The sequence below is a fragment of the Eurosta solidaginis genome, chromosome 3 (assembly GCF_040869045.1).
Source record: "Eurosta solidaginis isolate ZX-2024a chromosome 3, ASM4086904v1, whole genome shotgun sequence".
Classification (NCBI taxonomy): Eukaryota; Metazoa; Arthropoda; class Insecta; order Diptera; family Tephritidae; genus Eurosta; species Eurosta solidaginis.
Window position 1 is genome coordinate 287,656,115 of NC_090321.1, and position 19,972 is coordinate 287,676,086.

A 19,972-nucleotide genomic window follows, 5' to 3' on the forward strand; every position below is an offset into this window, starting at 1 on the left:
GCTTTCTAGATGGGACGGGGATCGAGATATTAAGAAAGTCCACTTAGAAAATGTGGAGCTTGGTGACCGATACCAAGATGGAATAGGCGGTGAAGACTTTAAATCGCCGGGCCCAGATGGCATATTTCCGGCCATGCTACAAGTTTCAAGTAGAGCGGTCGTGGAATGGTTTAAAATAATTTTCGATAGGTGCATAAGACTGAATCATATACTGCACTCTTGGAGAACTGCTCTTGTAGCTTTCCTACCAAAGGCGGCGAATATCAGTCACATGTATCCCAAAGACTATAGGCCCATTAGCTTAACATCATTTCTGCTCAAATCCTTTGAGAGGCTGATAGACGTATACACAAAGGCCAACGTATATGAACAGCTGTTCTCCACAACACAACATACGTACACCAAAGGCAATTCGGTAAACACTGCACTGCGTACGGTGGTAATAAACATAGAGAAAGCTCTGGAATATAAAGAGTATGCTCTACGAGTCTACTTAGACATTGCCGGGGTTTTCAACAATGTTTCTAAACGGGCGCTTGTGGATGCTCTTATCTACATTAAAGTACATCCAGCCATAATCAGATGGATTACCTCACAATAGGGATTGTATTAGGCCACGAAATCAGTGGACATGGGCACGCCGCAGAGGGGGGTGCTATCACCTCTGCTGTGGACGTTGGTCATCAACCAACTGCTCATGCGTTTCGATGAGGGACCCGTAAAACTTCCGGCTTACGCAGATGACGTTGCAATTGTCATAAGTGGAAAGTGCCTTCCAACGATTAGCTCTTTGATGGCTCGAGCGTTTCGGGATATTCATACCTGGGCATCTAATGTCGGATTGGCAGCCAACGCAGAGAAGACGGATATGGTCTTGTTTACTAAGAGGTACAGGAATCATCCTAGACAGTAAGCTGTCGTGGAAGCTCAACGTGAAGGAGAGGGTGAAGAAGGCCACGACGGCACTTTATACATGTAAAAGAATGCTGGGGTGTACGTGGGGCTTATCGCCCTCTCTTTCTCATTGGGTTCTTACAGCGATTGTAAACCCTATTCTATACCTAATATGCAGTAGAAACACTGGAAGAGAATAGCTTAAGCTGCAACCGTATTAACTTTTATATTGGCAGTCAAGCAGCAATTAAGGCAATAATCTCGCATAGCACAGCATCTTAAAGTATCTTAGATTGTAAGCAATCCCTGGAATGAATCCGGACGGGGAAAGGCATACATCTATATGCGCATCCCTTGAAGCTTGCTCCGTAGACGTCCCATTAGATTGGGCAAGATTAAGAGAAGGCGAGAGGTGCACATGATCGACCAAGCGGGAAAGGCGTGTGTACAAGCGCGAGGCTGACTAACAAAGTTGCTTCTATCATTAAAAAGAGAGGTAGACTCATGACGAGTATTCTGAGTTGCACTGCCCTCTGGCATCGCATGGCTTTAAATTAGTCTTAGTCAGTGATAGCAGATGTAGGAAGTGCGGGTTGGAGGGGGAAAGGATTTGTTCACGTTTTATGCTCCTGCGCTTGCCAGGATAAGACTCCAGCTATTAGGAGTGATACAACTGTCAGATCTAGAAACAGCAAGTTGCATAAGTCCCAGAAAGCTTCGAGTATTTGCCAAGAGGACGGACTTATTTTTTTACATAGGTCCTGGTTTTGATAGGGTTTTTCAGTTTGGTCGTTAAATAAACTTCTGGTAACACTACGGACTCATTCAGTCTATGTGAGGTCCTCATGGACCGACAAGTTATCTTATTAACGCAGAGTTAATTTGAAAAATTTGTAAAAATGTATGTATTTAAACCCTCATATCAGAGCGGGCCTAAGTAAAAAAAAGAAACTCATTTGTTTTATATTTGGTGTACTACTTGATTCATGTTCAAGCATACCGAGAGGTATTAAGAATTTCAGAAGGAATATACCAACGTGTCAAACAAAAAGTATCAGTTTCAAAATTTTTTCCAAGAAATTGTTATGGTCCACTTGGGAGAGTCACCTTTGGAACGCACCTAGTGGCTAGTGATGGCAAAGAAAAGGGGCCATGGCAATTTTAATCGAAAATGGACACTAGAGGTCGCCACGGCCGCGTGAATGATGATCTCTAAGAGAAAAACACGCTATTTCTGGGAAAAAGTAAGGAGGAAAAAAGCGAGGTTGGTTTTTGGTGGTCATCTTTGCCCTTGGTGGTGGTCGAACGTGAAAATACATTGGTGTAACTAGCATCGTCATCCTAACGGGCAAACATTCAACATTTTTGCAGAACGATCTGGAGAGTCTTTTGACACTGCCATATAAATATAAAAAAACCAAAAAAAAGAAACAAGAGTGGAATTAAGTAGCTGCAATAAGCAGCGCAGAATCAGCACATTTTCAACAGCGATAGCGCTAGCAACCAAACGCGCTACTAACAGCTATAGCACCAACGAAACCACCAGTCGTGCCCACCTTGCGTGCAAAAAAACCGTGCACGGCCACTATAAACCGCGCGCAAACACCAGCGATAGCGCTAGCCAACCAAACGCCAACGAAACCACCGGACGTACCACCACCATCAACTTTATTAACAACAATCAGCAGGGCCGCCTCAGATAGGCCTGCTACAACATCCACCTGATTAACCACAATCAGCAGTGCCGCCTCAGATAGGCCTGCTGCAACATCCACTTGACTAACCACAATCAGCAGGGCCGCCTCAGATAGGCCTGCTGCAACGTCCACGTTATTAACAACAATCAGCAGGGTCACCTCGTATAGGCCTGCTGCAACGTCCACTTGATTAACAACAATCAGCAGGGCCGCCTCAGATAGGCCTGCTGCAACATCCACCCGACTAACCACAATCAGCAGAGCCGCCTCAGATAGGGCTGCTGCAACGTCCACGTTATTAACAACACTCAGCAGGGCCGCCTCATATGACCTGCTGCAACCTACACTTGATTAACAACAACCAGCCGGGCCGCCTCGTATAGGCCTTCTGATACAGCCACCAACTATGACAATAACTGCCTTTAAAACTGGGTGAGTTCGTTCTGTAATACAGAAACCACATTTTTTTTATTTTAATTTAACCAATTACCAGTTGGGTTTGGAATTAACAGAATAATTGTAAAAATCTTTGGGAGTTGAGTTGGACTATAAATTTGCAATGCCAGCCTAAAATTAGTTAAGTTACGAAAAGCTGTATACTCAAAATTTAATAAGGTTCTGAAGAAAAATTTCGGAATTTATTCAAAAATTTTTTAGGAGTTGGTTTACAACTCATTCACATTCCTTTTAATTGAACTGAAATTTAATTTTAAATTTGATAAAAAAAAAAAAAAAAAATGTTTTATAAAGCAAGAAAATCTAAAATGTTCTTCGGAGGAAAAAATTGCCGAAAGCATACTCAGAAAAATTTGGTTAGAATTTTAAATGAAAATTTGTAAATTATCTGAATATTTTTGAAAACCTGCCGAGCTTTAAAAATTTTTTTTTGAAAACGTTTTCAAAATCGGCCTACACATTTTCTGTATACATTCAATCTAGTGTTTAAACTAACAAAAAAAAAACAAAGAATATATAAAATTGGATAATTATTACTGCTGAATTAGGGTGGGTCCAATTGTTCAGTAAAACCTGTGCTTCAAATAATATAGTATGCAAGCTGATGGCCACAGTTTTTTAAAGGTCTTTATTTTAGTATAACGGCTACTGAAGCTGTAAAGGCTGAACTACCAGAGAGGTGATGCGTGAAGCGTTTTCAGCATAAATGCAGTATTCCTTTCGTAAAATCTGAGAACTTTACCGCTTTTACCAGCAGTTATTAATTATGAACGTGAAAGAAAATGGTTATTTCTTATACATTTTTCTACCCCAGCTGCAGTACGCAGGACTAAAATTTAACTGGCATGATTTCCAAGTTTTATATATATATCACAATTAGATATAGGGGTGCCGGTTTTGCTATCGAGAATTTGAAAAAAAAGCACAATACTTCAGAAGACGTTTCCAATGTCATGTTTATAGATTGGAATGGCCTTTTAAATGCGTGAAAAAGACCCACCTTAATTTACTACACATGTATAGCTGCGAAAAAAAAAAAATAGGAGGAAAAAAAACAAATTTACTTACACATTATATTTACGTAAATTATACAAAAACAAGTAAGGAAGGCTAAGTTCGGGTCTAACCGAACATTACATACTCAGTTGAGAGCTATGGAGACAAAATAAGGAAAATCACCATGAACCTAGGGTAACCCTGGAATGTGGTTGTATGACATGTGTATCAAATGGAAGGTATTAAAGAGTATTTTAAGAAAGAGTAGGCCATAGTTCTATGGATGGACGCCATTTAGGGATATCGCCATAAAGGTGGACCAGGGCTGACTCTAGAATTTGTTTGTACGATATGGGTATCAAATGAAAGGTGGTAATGAGTATTTTAAAAGGGAATAGACTTTAGTTCTATAGGTGAACGCCTTTTCGAGAAATCGCCATAAAGGTGGACCAGGGGACTCTAGAATATGTTTGTACGATATGGGTATCAAATGAAAGGTGTTACTGAGCATTTTAAGAGGGGGTGGGCCGTAGGTCTATCGGTGGACGCCTTTTCGAGATATCGCCATTAAGGTGGACCAGGGGTGACTCTAGAATGTGTTTGTACGATATGGGTATCAAATGAAAGGTGGTAATGAGTATTTTAAAAGGGAATGGGCTTTAGTTCTATAGGTGAACGCCTTTTCGAGAAATCGCCATAAAGGTGGACCAGGGGTGACTCTAGAATATGTTTGTACGATATGGGTATCAAATGAAAGCTGTTAATGACTATTTTGAAAAGGAGTGATCCTTAGTTCCATAGGTGGACGCCGTTTCGAGATATCGCCATAAAGGTGGACCAGGGGTGTCTCTAGAATGTGTTTGTACGATATGGGAATCAAATGAAAGGTGTTACTGAGCATTTTAAGAGGGAGTGGGCATTAGGTCTATAGGTGGACGCCTTTTCGAGATATCGCCATTAGGGTGGGCGAGGGGTGACTCTAGAATGTTTGTTTGATATGAGTATCAAACGAAAAGTGTTACTGAGCATTTTAAGAGGGAGTGGGCATTAGGTCTATAGGTGGAGGCCTTTTCGAAATGTCGCCATTAGGGTGGGCCAGGGGTGACTCTAGAATGTGTTTGTATGATATGGGTATCAAATGAAAGATGGTAATGAGTATTTTAAAAGGGAGTAATCCTTAGTTCTATAGGTGGACGCCGTTTCGAGATATCGCCATAAAGGTGGACCAGGGGTGTCTCTAGAATGTGTTTGTACGATATGGGAATCAAATGAAAGGTGTTACTGAGCATTTTAAGAGGGAGTGGGCATGAGGTCTATAGGTGGACGCCTTTTCGAGATATCGTCATTAGGGTGGGCCAGGGGTGACTCTGGAATGTGTTTGTACGATATGGGTATCAAACGAAAGGTGTTACTGAGCATTTTAAGAGGGAGTGGGCATTAGGTCTATAGGTGGACGCCTTTTCGAGATATCGCCATTAGGGTGGGCCAGGGGTGACTCTAGAATGTGTTTGTACGATATGGATATCAAATTAAAGGTATTAATGAGGGTTTTAAAAGCGAGTGGCCCTTAGATATATATGTGAAGGCGTTCTCGCGATATCGACCAAAATGTGGGCCAGGTGATCCAGAAAATCATCTGTCGGATACTGCTAATTTATTTATATATGCAATACCACTAACAGTATTCCTGCCAAGATTCCAAGGGCTGTTGATTTCGCCTTGTAGAACTTTTTCATTTTCTTCTACTTAATATGGTAGGTGTCACACCCATTTTACAAAGTTTTTTCCAAAGTTATATTTTGCGTCAATAAACCAATCCAGTTACCATGTTTCATCCCTTTTTTCGTATTTGGTATAGAATTATGGCATTTTTTTAATTTTTCGTAATTTTCGATATCGATAAAGTGGGCGTGGTTGTGGTCGGATTTCGGCCATTTTTTATGCCAAGATAAAGTGAGTTCAGATAAGTACGTGGGCTAAGTTTAGTAAAGATATATCGGTTTTTGCTCAAGTTATTGTGTTAACGGCCGAGCGGAAGGACAGACGGTGGACTGTGTATAAAAACTGGGCGTGGCTTCCACCGATTTCGCCCATTTTCACAGAGAACAGTTACCGTCATAGAATCTATGGCCCTACCAAATTTGAGAAGTATTGGTAAATTTTTGTTCGACTTATGGCATTAAAATTATTCTAGACAAACTAAATGAAAATGGGCGGAGCCACAATCATATCATTACTGGAGTTGAATTTTGACTTAATTTACTTATATACAGTAAAGGTATTAAATTTTTTGTTAAAATTTGAATGTTAAAAAAAATTTGTTTAAAAAGTGGGCGTGTTCTTCATCCAATTTTGCTAATTTTTATTTAGCACATATATAGTAATAGTAGTAACGTTCCTGCCAAATTTCATCATGATATCTTCAACGACTGCCAAATTACAGCTTGCAAAACTTTTAAATTACCTTCTTGTAAAAGTGGGCGGTGCCACGCCCATTGTCCAAAATCTTACTAATTTTCTATTCTGCGTCATAACGTCAACCCATCTAACAAGTTTAATAGCTTTAACCGCCTTTGGCAATGAATTAACGCATTTTTTCGGTTTTTCGAAATTTTCGATATCGAAAAAGTGGGCGTGGTTATAGTCCGATATCGTTCATTTTAAATAGCGATCTGAGATGAGTGCCCAGGAATCTACATTTCATCAAATTTACTCAAGTTATCGTGTTAACGGCAGACGGACGGACGGACGGACGGACATGGCTCAATCAAATTTTTTTTCGATACTGATGATTTTGATATATGGAAGTCTATATCTATCTCGATTCCTTTATACCTGTACAACCAACCGTTATCCAATCAAAGTTAATATACTCTGTGAGCTCTGCTCAACTGAGTATAAAAAACGGTTAATGAATTGTTCAATGAAAGCTGTTGGGGTTTACCCGAACAAAATTTTGCATTACTTAATTCCAATATACATTTTTATTAATTTTGCACAGTTTTACACTTTGTATGGAAGAAAAACCAAAATCAGCCTTCGAAAAAGAGTTGTTAAAAAACCAATGCGAATTTTCAATTTTTATTTACTCCAACTAGAATAAGCTTGTAGTTCAAAATTATTGACTAAACATTTGTAAGTTTACATGAAGACTTTTAAAAACTGCGAATTTTATCGAAATTCGTTTTCGTTATTCAAGTTTTTTTATTAGGTTGTAAATAAACGAGGACATAATGAGTGTAAATAAAATATAGTAATAATGGGAATGCTGGCGTTCCGTTTCATGTAGAAGGCACATAGGGCATACAGGTAAGGGGCCACCGAAAATCTAGGTGCGTCGGTGGCCATGCTTTTGAGGGTGGGATAAGCACCGGGCGTCGCAACACCACCCGTCGCAACACGTCCCCCTAAATATATTCGGCTTTTCCTCTTTTTATTTTAATTTTCAGTTTTTTTTTTTTTTTTGATTTTCAACAGTTAGTAACCGGTCATGTCCGGTTCGGTAGTTTTTTTTGCGTTTAGTTTTCTTTCGTGGTTATTTTTTTTTTTAATTTTAAATTTTTGAATGTTTAACGGTCTGTCCGTGGCATCCGGTTCGACCGGATGTCGTTTTAATTTGAATTTCCAGCGTTTTGAATTAGTTCTGCGCTGTGTGACCATTTAAAAGGCATGATAGGAACTTTTTTCTGTTATGGCGCAGGAACAGTAAGGTTGGCAAGGACCCCGCCCAGCCGACATGACTAGCCACAGAGCACCCCCAGATCATGCCGACTGCCTTCCTTACTGGGTGACGGGTTGAGCTGGGATTCAAGTGGCACCCATTCCTGTCCCACCAGACTGGGGAGCGGCTACGAAACCGCTCCACCCACTGCGGCGGAGGCAGGAGGGGTGTCCAGTAAGAATGAACGGGAGGCCTCAACACCCCCTACCAGTCCCAGGGGCGAGCCCCTGGAGACTGCCCCTGCGTTGCGGCTGGGCGTGTTGAGACCAACCCGTGTGTGCCTGGAACTGACCCTAGTGGCCCCAACCAGAGTCGGAGGGGGGCCTTAAGACCCCCTCGCATTGCGGTTGGGAGCACTTGGGACAAGTATGAATGAGTTTGTGTTGTTTTTTTTGTTCTTCAAAACCTGTAGCCTGAGTGTCTTCGAATGACGGGATGTCAGCATTCCCATTACATTTAACTAACAATTTATTTTGCAGCTTTTCGCGAATTTTTTATTCCCTCGCGATAAATTTTTTTTATATATATATATACATTTTTTTTATTAGTAAACAAAACATCGTCCGGAATATACGTTTTGCAGTAAATAGAAGTTTTTTTTTAATAACGATACTAGGACTTAACAACTTTCAATTTTTTTTTACCTGATTATAATGTCGCGCGAGCAGTCCTTCGGTCAACCGGGCCGGCATACTCCGTTCGGGAGTGCGGGAAATTTTCGAGGTAACCAGCACCGGGGTGGTAATAATAGGGGGGCCTTTTCCAAGGCCAAGCGTCCCTTGGTGGTGCACACCCCAGTAGGGGGGCAATAGGGAAATCCCGCGGGGACTCATACAGGCTCGGACCTGAACGACCACCGCGAAAAATTGGATAGACCTGGAAGTACCAGTAATTTAAATGCGCCCCTGATAAACGCGCATGATATCTCGGGGCTAATGACCAACGTGTCGACTTACGCACTGGATGGAGCTGGTGTTTTACCATTAAACCATGGAGCTGGAAATTTTGGAGGCGCTGCAAGCGATAGGGCGAATACCCCAGGTATTCGGGCAGAAGCTAATCGTGGAGACTCGTGGGTGGAAATATTACACCAACTGTTCCAGGCTTCACAAAGGAAATGCGGAGAGAGATGGGGTCGATCCGAACCAATATGGACCAGCTCAACGCCGCCCTCGAATCGGCGCAGCATTCTATAAATTTGAGCCGGAACGCGAATAGGACGGAACGTAACCCACTTCCAGCGGCTGTAACCCTAATGAACCCTGCTCCGAGCCATATAGCAATAAAACCCCAGGAGTGGAAAATATCGTTCGACGGTACTGGGAGCGTTGCGGACTTCCTATTTAAGCTAAACACCCTGTGCGAGCGCACACAATGCACGGACGAACAAATAATGGCTAGTTTCCACTTATTCCTTGCTGGGCGAGCCGAAGAGTGGCACTGGTTATTTACGAAACAGAACCCAAGCGCGACATACGCCTTTTTGTGCTATTCCCAGAAGAGAGAGTTCGGTACTCTAAAAAGTGACCACGAGATCATGATGGAGATCTCCATGCGGAAGCAAAAAGCAAGTGACGTATTCCAACGGACATAATCTCCTTGAACGCGCGCTTAAGAGAACCCTTGTCAGATGTATTGCTGATTGACATCATAAAAAGGAACGTCAGCAGTAGCTTTAAGCTGATGCTCTTCAACGCGGATGTAAGAACCCTTCATGATCTACGCGATGTAGCACGCAGAGGAGAACAAGTGCTGAAGGAAAGCAAGCTGTTGGGAGCCACTTACCCAGGACGGCACGTGAACGAAGCCCGTGTGATAACCCCGGACTTGAGGATGGAAAGCGAGGACTGCGAAGTGGATCCACCGATAGAGGCGCTGGAATATCGACGCAACAGGAGACCGGACTATTCAGGAATCTAATGCTGGAATTGTCAGGCAATGCGCCACTCATATATATACCGTGAGGAACCCATTAGGAATCCTTTTTGTTTTAAATGTGGGTATAAGGGAGTACTTACTCCTAAATGCCCTAGGGCCCATCGCAGGCAGGGAAACCAGTACCCGAGCGAGAAGGCGGGGGAACCTCGTTCGGCATCATACCTCCCACACCAGTCGGTGCTCGAGGCGTCGTCCCGTGCACCGAACCAGAGGGTGAATCCTTGCATGGAGGTGGTGAGCTTCCGAGGTGCAGTAGTACCCTGGCGAAAGAATCCTCGAACGTGATAATAACCTTCCCTTACAGTAGGGATAATTCCAATAGTTCTGAATCCGAGAGTCAAACATCCTCATCCGTGATGGGCGAGCCGATCAAAATTCCGCGACGCCAGCATAGAGATGTCGCTTGCCAGACACGATCTTTACCTAATCTAGAAGAAAGGGAACATAGGTATAAACAAATAAGACATACCATTTTGGAACCACAACCGGTATCAGACAATATTTTGAAGTGCAGGAAGAGATACCACAGGAGAGTACAGGAGCGTAGACTGCTGCAAGCCACCACGTTAACGCTTACAGAGGATGAAAGACCTCTCGTAAAGGCTAAAATAAAAGATAGTTCCATTGTAGGGTTGTTGGACTCGGGGCCGACGTCTCCATCTTGGGAAAAAAAGGAGTAGAATTCCTAAGAGATAACGGCTTCGATTATCAGCCCTTACATGCGTTCGTATATACCACGGGTGGCAACAAACAAAAAACCTTAGGCTCAGTATCTCTACCGGTCACTTTCAAGAATACCACAAAGGTTATTCGTTTTTACCTTATTCCTTCACTTCTCCAAGAAGCTTACTTCCGGGTACATTTTTGGAGAGCATTTGCTATAGCACCCGAAATATTCCCAAGCGTAGAGTGCATAGAGGTGAGGAATGAAAAGGACGAAGAACTTAACCTCCATGAATTGTCACCAGCCCGGAAAATAGAATTGCAAAAGGTCATAGAGACGTTTCCTTCATACGAAAAGTTAGGCCTGGGGCAAACTAAATTAGTGGAGCATCACATTGACACCGGTGATGCCATTCCTATAAAAAGCAAACATTTCTCTCTTTCGCCACCGAGGCAAGCCGAAGCTTTTAGCGAATTAGACAGGTTACTCGAATTGGGAGTTGTAGAAGAATCAAACTCTCCGTGGTGTAGTCCTGTGGTGCTGGTTCGGAAACGAGGTAAAGTTAGGCTGTGCATAGATTCCAGGAAGGTCAACGCGGTGACTAAGAAGGACTCATACCCCCTGCCTCATATCAACGGCTTATTGAGCAGACTTAAAGATACGCATTTTATTAGTAGCATTGATCTGAAGGACGCGTTCTTCCAGACCAAATTGACAGAGTCCTCCAGGGAAAAAACAGCATTCGCAGTTCCGGGGAGGCCTCTGTACCACTTCAAGGTAATGCCATTTGGTCTGTGCAATGGACCGCAAACTATGAGTAGGCTGATGGACAAGTCAATCCCTTCGCGTCTGCGGGAGAAAGTCTTCGTCTACCTGGACGACCTGATGATATGTAGTACAAATTTTGAAGACCACCTGAAATTGCTGGCGGAAGTGCAAAATGTTTGACCGACGCAGGTCTGACAATAAACGTAAACAAAAGCAAATTTTGTCAGAAGGAAATTCGTTACTTAGGGTACTTGATAGGCAGCGGGTGTTTGAAAGTGGATCCAGGGAAAATAGAAGCGATGCAAAACGTCCCGATCCCTAAATCCCCTCGGCAGATGCGTAGGTTTGTGGGCATGGCGAATTGGTACAGGGCGTTTATTACCAATTTTGCTGACTTGGCAGGTCCCTTGACCGACTGTCTCCGTAAGTCATCAGGCTCGTTCAAGCTTACCTCTGAACTTATAAAGGCCTTCGAAAAACTAAAAGTAGCTTTGAGTTCCGCTCCTGTATTGGCCTAACCTGATTTTTCCAAGGAATTCGTAATCCAATGCGACGCGTCCAAAATAGATGTTGGCGGAGTGTTGTTCCAGGTCGATGATGAGGGCGCTGAGCATCCAATCGCGTTCTTGTCGAAAAAGCTGAATAATGCTCAACGCAATTATACAGTAACCGAGCTGGAATGTCTCGCCGCCATAGGGGGCGTTTCGGATTATCACGGACCACTCCAGTCTCAAGTGACTGATGACGCAAAAGGACTTGAGCGGGAGGTTGGCGAGGTGGTCGCTCCTGCTGCAAAGATATGATTTTGAAATGGAACATCGGAAAGGCACCCTGAATGTAGTACCCGATGCGCTTTCGCGGTTTGATGCTGATGAGTTAACTTTCGCTACCACACCCGGGGAAATAGATATAGTCTCTCCCGAATTTAGCAGTAACGAATATTTAGACTTGATTCGGACCGTCACCGAAAACAAGGAATCGCTTCCGGATTTACGAGTGGTGGACGGTGTAATTTTCAAAAGAGTCAAATTTCGTAAGGGGGTGGAAGGGGAAGAAGACTCGCTGTGGCGTTTGTGGTTGCCAAAAGGGTTGACTAAGGAAGCAGTGAGGTTAGTACATGACGCTAACCGGAGTTACCATGGCGGGTGGCAGAAAACCTTAGAACGTGTTAGGCAGAAGTACTTCTAACCGCAGCAGGCTAAGGACGTCAGGGACTACGTCCAGCGTTGTGACACTTGCAAGGCAGTAAAACCCTATAGAAAATACCTTTGCATCCGAGAGACCATTTCAGCGATTATATTGCGATTTTCTGGGGCCTTATCCAAGCTCTAAACGACGCAATCAGTTTCTTTTTATAGTACTGGACCATCTGTCAAAATACGTTTGGCTAAAGCCCATGCAAAGAGCCACCGCTGTTAACGTCACAAACTACTTCGCTTCAGAAATTTTTCCCTGGGGTCCCTGAGTTTATTCATAGTGACAATGGTAAACAGTTTATCTCGAAGGAAATAAACCAATTTTTAGTAAGTTACGGGGTGACGCACGTGAGGACGGGATTATATTCTCCTCAAGCGAACGCATCCGAGCGCGTTAATAGAGAAATTGTTTCCAAGATTAGAATTTTTCTGAAGGATAAATCAAACCATACCGATTGGGATAAGTATATACCCGAGATTTTATCAGTTTTGAGAAGTGATTTTCATACGGCGATTCAGTGCTCTCCATATTTGTCATTATATGGCCAAAATATGGTCCAACATGCCTCACCGTACAGTATTTTAGAGAAGTTCGGCAGCCTTCGGGAAGACCAAGTTACGATAATAAGCAGAGCTGACAAGTTGACTAATATTCGTGAGCAAATCCGCAGGAATTTAGATCAGGCAAAGGATAGGGGGATAAACACCTATAACAAGCGCTCTAGGCAAGTCAACTACAAGGAAGGCCAGGAATCTTTCCGGAAAAACTTTGCTTTAAATAACTTCAAACAGGGCATTAACGCCAAATTCTTGCCAAAATACCTTAAGTGTCGAGTACTCCGAAAAATAGGCACGGGAAATTGATAGGTCGCTTCTATGCTTCGGATATTCGTCCACAATGAACCAACAAGATCATTTTTTTTTGCCAAATTACAATTTGACTTTTTTTTATAAACCTACCAATCGGACTTTTTTTGTCTGGGCGCTTTGGCGGTCGGGGACATCTCGCCCAGTATTCTCCCCGAGCAATGACCTCATAGGATGTTCACACGAGTACTCATCGAGAACCGTAAATAGCCTGGCAGTCCAAGCTTGGGTTGGACTAGCCTTTCGGAGTTTGGACGAGTTCTTCTTATCAAAATGTCTACACCCATATTTTTTTTGCCTTTCTGTGGGGGCGATAACCACTAGAACTATACGGAGTTTTGACGAGTTCTCCATAACAAATGTCTAAGTGCCGCAAAGCCTTAAACTAAGAAACAAAATTAATTCCCTACTTGACTTAACTTTTTTTTTGATGGGCCTATTTTGCCCGGCTAGCTTCGCGGTAGAACTTTGAGACTCTTATCTTAGGGGTGAGTCGTGCACCACGTTGCTTGTCATCGGAGGTTCATGGCAGTGGCTTCCCACAGATGATCCGGTTTCCTGTTCGCTTCATCGTCAGGTCTTCAAAGCGAAGCAGGTTTGTTATGGTCAACTTGGGAGAGTCACCTTTGGAACCCACCTAGTGGCTATTGATGGCAAAGAAAAGGTGCCATGGCAATTTTAATCGAAAATGGACACTAGAGGTCGCCACGGTCGCGTGAATGATGATCTCTAAGAGAAAAACACGCTGTTTCCGGGAAAAAGTAAGAAGGAGGAAAAAAGCGAGGTTGGTTTTTGGTGGTCATCTTTGCCCTTGGTGGTGGTCGAACGTGAAAATACATTGGTGTAACAAGCATCGTCATCCTAACGGACAAACATTCAACATTTTTGCAGAACGATCTGGAGCGTCTTTTGACACTGCCATATAAATATAAAAAAACCAAAAATGAAAAGAAACAAGAGTGGAATTAAGTAGCTACAATAAGCAGCCCAGATTCGGCACATTTTCAACAGCGATAGCGCTAGCAACCAAACGCGCTACTAACAGCTATAGCACCAACGAAACCACCAGTCGTGCCCACCTTGCGTTCACAAAAACCGTGCACGGCCACTATAAACCACGCGCAAACACCAGCGATAGCGCTAGCCAACCAAACGCGCTACCCCCAGCTATAGCGCCAACGAAACCACCATCAACTTTATTAACAAAGCAATCAGCAAGGCCGCCTCAGATAGGCCTGCTGCATCATCCACCTTATTAACCACAATCAGCAGGGCCGCCTCAGATAGGCCTGCTGCAACATCCACTTGACTAACCACAATCAGCAGGGCCTCCTCAGATAGGCCTGCTACAACGTCCACGTTATTAACAACAATCAGCAGGGCCACCTCGTATAGGCCTGCTGCAACATTCACTTGATTAACAACAATCAACAGGGCCGCCTCAGATAGGCCTGCTGCAACGTCCACGTTATTAACAACAATCAGCAGGGCCGCCTCATATGGCCTGCTGCAACCTACACTTGATTAACAACAACCAGCCGGGCCGCCTCGTATAGGCCTGCTGATACAGCCACCAACTATGACAATAACTGCCTTTAAAACTGGGTGAGTTCGTTCTGTAATACAGAAACCACATTTTTTTTATTTTAATTTAACCAATTACCAGTTGGGTTTGGAATTAACAGAATAATTGTAAAAATCTTTGGGAGTTGAGTTGGACTATAAATTTGCAATGCCAGCCTAAAATTAGTTAAGTTACGAAAAGCTGTATACTCAAAATTTAATAAGGTTCTGAAGAAAACTTTCGGAATTTATTCAAAAATGTTTTAGGAGTTGGTTTACAACTCATTCAAATTCCTTTTAATTGCACTGAAATTTAATTTTAAATTTGGTAAAAAAAAAAAAATTGTTTTATAATGCAAGAAAATCTAAAATGTTCTTCGGAGGAAAAAATTGCCGAAAGCATACTCAGAAAAATTTGGTTAGAATTTTAAATGAAAATTTGTAAATTTTCTGAATATTTTTGAAAACCCTGTGCTTCAAATAATGTAGTATGCAAGCTGATGGCCACAGTTTTTTAAAGGTCTTTATTTTAGTATAACGGCTGCTGAAGCTGTAAAGGCTGAACTACCAGAGAGGTGATGCGTGAAGCGTTTTCAGCATAAATGCAGCATTCCTTTCGTAAAATCTGAGAACTTTACCGCTTTTACCAGCAGTTATTAATTATGAACGTGAAAGGAAATGTTTATTTCTTATATATTTTTCTACCCCAGAGGCAGTACGCAGGACCAAAATTTAACTGACATGATGGGATTCAAGGGGTTGTGTAGCGCAACATATAGCTTCTCCAACCCAATTGTCAACCTCACCTTCGAGCGGCGAATCCCGTTTCACTAACAGACGAGGCTCTGGCGACCCCAAGCTCCTCATGGAACTTGGGGGTGGGGAGGGAGGGATGGCCTGAAGGTTCAATGTGGCCATATAAATCGTTCCCGAGATGGTCGGGCCAGCACCTTAATGGTGCTGTGTTACCGGAGCGTATCGGATCTGTATCCGACAAAGGACCATCACATCGATAACACTCCCCAAAGCTTTCGGGGAGTAACCTAATCGCTACAACAACAACAACAACAACTGACATGATTTCCAAGTTTTATATATATATCACTATTTAAATATAGGGTGCTGGTTTTGCTATCGAGAATTTGAAAAAAAAAAGCACAATACTTCAGAAGACGTTTCCAATGTCATGTTTATAGATTGGAATGGCCTTCTAAATGCGTGAAAAAGACCCACCTTAATTTACTACATATGTATAGCTGCGAAAAAAAATAAAAATAGGAGGAAAAAAACAAATTTACTTACACATTATATTTACGTAAATTATACAAAAAAACGGTTAATGAATTGTAGAATGAAAGCTGTTGGGGTTTACCCGGACAAAATTTCGAAAAAATTTAAAAATCAGAATAGTTTTTAAAAGTAATTGCATTACTTAATTCCAATATACATTTTTATTAATTTTGCACAGTTTTACACTTTGTATGGAAGAAAAACCAAAATCAGCCTTCGAAAAAGAGTTGTTAAAAAACCAATGCGAATTTTCAATTTTTATTTACTCCAACTAGAATAAGCTTGTAGTTCAAAATTATTGACTAAACATTTGTAAGTTTACATGAAGACTTTTAAAAACTGCGAATTTTATCGAAATTCGTTTTCGTTATTCAAGTTTTTTTATTAGGTTGTAAATAAACGAGGACATAATGAGTGTAAATAAAATATAGTAATAATGGGAATGCTGGCGTTCCGTTTCATGTAGAAGGCACATAGGGCATACAGGTAAGGGGCCACCGAAAATCTAGGTGCGTCGGTGGCCATGCTTTTGAGGGTGGGATAAGCACCGGGCGTCGCAACACCACCCGTCGCAACACGTCCCCCTAAATATATTCGGCTTTTCCTCTTTTTATTTTAATTTTCAGTTTTTTTTTTTTTTTGATTTTCAACAGTTAGTAACCGGTCATGTCCGGTTCGGTAGTTTTTTTTGCGTTTAGTTTTCTTTCGCGGTTAGTTTTTTTTTAATTTTAAATTTTTGAATGTTTAACGGTCTGTCCGTGGCATCCGGTTCGACCGGATGTCGTTTTAATTTGAATTTCCAGCGTTTTGAATTAGTTCTGCGCTGTATGACCATTTAAAAGGCATGATAGCAACTTTTTTCTGTTATGGCGCAGGAACAGTAAGGTTGGCAAGGACCCCGCCCAGCCGACATGACTAGCCACAGAGCACCCCCCAGATCATGCCGACTGCCTTCCTTACTGCTCCATCATAGATGCGATTCCATAACAAAATTCTATGTAAAAATTTTGAAAGCGTTACTTCTAATTTGGCACGTCGATATTTAAATATTTCTCACACAGCTCAAAGTAGCTCAATGAGTTCAAGGAATTCCAGGACTATTGTGGTCTTAAGCCACGCAAGATACTTGAAAACTAAATAGCTTGGCATAAGAAATATTTTAAGTGGAAGTAAGGCAGAAATACTTCTCGAATGCGATAACTTTATAATAGTACAACGGATTGCGATTAAAAAATTTATTTTTATGTTCAGATTTTGAAGCAAATGTAAAAGAGACTTAATTTCGGAAGAAGTATTTTGTGTAAAGTTATTCCCCTAGGTACAGAACCGCATGAAGCCTTTAAGACGTTTGATTTTTAACCTGAGGCCCCGGCTTCAGAAAAGGTGAGTTTTTCAAAACTCACACTTATTGAATTTAGGCTTTGGTATGAAGTTGAAACGTTTAAGGGAAAATGCAAGCATCTATGAAAATAGCATTAACAAACTGCTTTGAAGAATTGCTTAGTTTCATTTATGATTTACTGAGTTTGCCACATGGCTCGGCAACACCAGAACGCAAATTTTTGAAACGTTTCAAATGCAGCAAAACCATTTCTCAGGACCGGGATCACGTGAAGGACCCGGATTGGGTTCGATACCTTCCGGAGCAGGAGAGTATGGCGCAGTCCCGCTGTAAGGATCTGCTGGGAGGATGACAATTAAATGGGATTACACTGAAATGCCAGCCGTTGGTCGGGAAAAATCCCGAGTGGCTCCGGTACATAGAACCGGATGCATTGCGAAGCGCAAGTGAAAACATGGTGTGGCAACCGTGGATACGGCCGTAAAAACAAAACAGGCAGTCCCTCTCAATAATGATATTTCAAAAGCAATGACAAGTCCGCTAGTCGTAACAAGCTAATCAATTACAATAATAACACAACAACAAAAAGTAGAGTATTACCCTGCAAAAATTGTTGGATTAGGTACGTGCGCCATTTTCTTCATGTTGGAGTACTCTAACAATACTCTTTTGCAATGCGTTTTCGGACCACCATCAGCCGATCATTGCTTGTGTTTTAACGACCGTGATCACGACACGATAACAATCGAACAGAGTTGCCAAAAGTATAATATTGCATACAAATAAGTGATAATAAAATTTTACTATGGCATCTCTGATAAAATGCAACCGAGCAACTGGTTTTATGTATACATACTATAGTATAGAGAAATATTCAAAGAGGAATTGTGTCGGACCCAATTATCGGAGTGAATTTCATTTAAAAGACAAACAATTTTATTGGTGAAAAATAAAATAAATAAAGAGAATAAAGAAACTAATATGATTTTTTTTATAAATTTAATGTTTTATTTTGGGCGGCTTCTTCTCTAGCGATGGTTTTAAAAGTACTCTTCAATAGCTACTCCAAGGAGTACTTTCTTAAGTAATCTCCTGTAGGTACTCCATTAGGTAATCTATCGAGCGTGGTTTAACGAGTACTCTTTTGCTAGTATTCCAAGGAGTAATGTTTTGAGAGAAGTTTCGCAAGTAATCTCTTGTCGGTACTCCATGGAGTAATATTTCAGGAACAGTTTAGAGAGTACTGTTCCGCAGATACTCCATATAGTGGTTTTTCTGGGGTCCTTTGGCATATGATCCTCTGTGGGTGCTCCATGGAGTACTACAGTGGAAGTACTTTGGAAAGTACTCTCACGTATGTACTCTATGGAATACTCACAAACAAAGCGAAAATGGGATCACCTACTCCTCTCCTAGGACATGGCAATGTTAATTGGACCACATGTTTTGTAATAATACAGATTAGTTTTGGAGCAATCCTATATTCCTAAAGGGGTATTCCTTACACTATTTATGGAGTACTCGCGTTTCTTGAAGGGTAGCGCTAACGAAAATTCGACTGTGCGTCTTATGGTCGAGACACAGTTTTTCATGTAGATACGTTAAACACAATCTTATGCAAAATGTTTCGTTTGTAAATATCAAGGACTTGGCAATTGAAGTTTATTTCGCCTTGCACATTCACACACAAAATTTTGAGAATCACTGCTATAAACATTCTCACTGTACAAGATGTGTATGTATGTACTTGCTAACATATTTTGTGTCCAAGTGATGTGTTATATTGCAGTTTTTACTGTGAAAAATGTTAGAATTTTCCGAGTGGGAAAAATAATTTCACTTGCAAGGTGTGAAAGCAGCCTTAGCTATTAACTATTTATTATAAAATTATTTCGGGATTGAGAACGATCTAAAATATATTATTAGCCACCTCAAGGTGCAACTACGATGTCTACGTCGTTGTTGAGACTTGACTCAATGATGACTTCTCTGCCTCTGAATTTTTTTATTAAGGTTTATGCAAATTGCGATTCTCTAAACTATTTCTTGTCTGAAATAGACTGGACGTCTATTTTCCTTGCTAAAAATGCAGCTGAATGGTTCGATGCTTTCCTGCTAAAGTTGCTTGACATATTCAGTAGGAAGCTCCCTCTTCTTCCGGTTAAGGTTCACTAACTACCCTAGTATACTACTAGGTTGGAAAAAGTACTTTAAACTATACAATGCAACCTGCGGTTCTGCTTTTAAAGTTCAGTATACTTATTATATGACGCAGTTCAATGCACTTGATAAGTTCTTGTACAATAAATACATTTCTCGATTCGAAGATAAGTTAAAGGTTAATCCAAAATCTTTTGGAGCTATGTATGGTCGTTCAAAGAAGGGTTGTTCTAATATATGTATCAATCTGTCTGAAATTTAAGGATACCTGCTCAGAGAGTTTAAGAGTTTTCAAATCAACATTTGTTGTTGGTGCTGATAATTTTGATAACAGGAATTTTACTGACATACCCGAACCTTTAGACTTTGGGTCGTGGTCTGTATCTGAAACCAATATTATTAAACGTACATCCTCTTTAC